Raw genomic sequence first — 1,208 nt, 5'->3', positions numbered from 1 at the left:
CTAAACAAGTGCAGGGGTCAGAATTTTGGAACTTTGGCAAAGGGTAGACTATTCACAAAATAGAAATGATCAAAGCAGTTAAGTTTATGAAGATTATGGCCTTACAGTCCTGTGCAATATTTATTTTTTTTAAACAAACAGCCCTTGTCTTACAGAAAACTAAAAACGATACCCTTGAAAGCTTACAATCTTGTAACTTTTACTATGAAGAGTTCTTCTTTAGAGTGTTAACTTTTTGACATGCCTGGATCCTGCCTTTCTCTGCCCTGGCTTATACTGGCCCTGCTGCTTTCTCCAGCATCCAGATGCTAGGATGATCATACAACAGCAAAGAAAGATGACAGAGGTACAGAGGGCCACTGGAGCCAGCCACATCTTTGAAGTCATGCCCCATCAGGTGTCATGTCTTCATTCTCAGCTGTGTGGTTTCTGCTGTTGGACCCCTTGGTTTTATTTAGTAATTGCTTGCTACTGTTGAGTCGGGATGGAATAGGCCTATGAAAAGCTTTTGTGTCTATGGGAACAAAGAAAGGAGAAATAGTCTTGTTATCTGGATTATTGATGAAATCAGTGCTGTGTGACACCATATTTACCTCTGTGGTAATGGAGTTATTCAGGGAAATGAGTTTTGCCCAAGAATCTGTGGTTAACTCCTTGGAATACCTAGTACTGTTTGTGTTGACAACCAAATCTTGATGTGTGGTTGATGCCGGCATCTCTGTTGATGGTAGCATTTGGTTTATCACTGTGGTTTGTTGTTCATCTAAATGCGTAGCTTTTAAAATCCTTAGTCTGTCCCGTGTGTTAGATGAGGAACGAGTATTTAGATATGTGGGACGTGATTGTTCAAAAACCAGCAAATCTGGATCTATACCTGAAAGATAAATAAGGCATCATTCATTTTATTTTTTATTTCAAGGAGAGAATATCAAAGCACAGCTTGGAGAAGTCTTGGGTTTGCCACCAAGTTAGTGAACTGAGCTTAAGTTCAAGTTCTACTATTGCATATTTCTGGAAGGCTTAGAAACGTCCTGGCCACATTTGAATTTATCTTAACTTTCAAGAACACTTTCTGTTACAAACAGCTGGCTCCATCATGGAGGATTCTTTGTGTCTGCCGGGGCTTCTGGGTAACAATAGCCAATGTTAGTGCAAGAATTGCAAAAAAAGCAGTAACCATTTGAGATATGAAGCATCTTAAAGTTTTA

The 1,208-nt window shown here is 39.4% G+C and overlaps 1 pseudogene across 1 annotated transcript; it reads right to left on the bottom strand.

Moving 5' to 3' along the window:
• Window positions 1-219: 219 nt before the first annotated feature.
• On the bottom strand, window positions 220-890 carry LOC309870249 (MANSC domain-containing protein 4 pseudogene; annotated as a pseudogene). Its single transcript has one exon. The product of its transcript is annotated as an MANSC domain-containing protein 4 pseudogene (transcript).
• Between the last annotated feature and the right edge of the window lie 318 nt (window positions 891-1,208).

This window comes from Mustela nivalis, assembly GCF_964662115.1.
Source record: "Mustela nivalis genome assembly, chromosome: 7".
Taxonomy (NCBI): domain Eukaryota; kingdom Metazoa; phylum Chordata; class Mammalia; order Carnivora; family Mustelidae; genus Mustela; species Mustela nivalis.
Note: the sequence above shows the minus strand (reverse complement) of the source record. Positions and strands in the feature narration are given on the sequence as shown.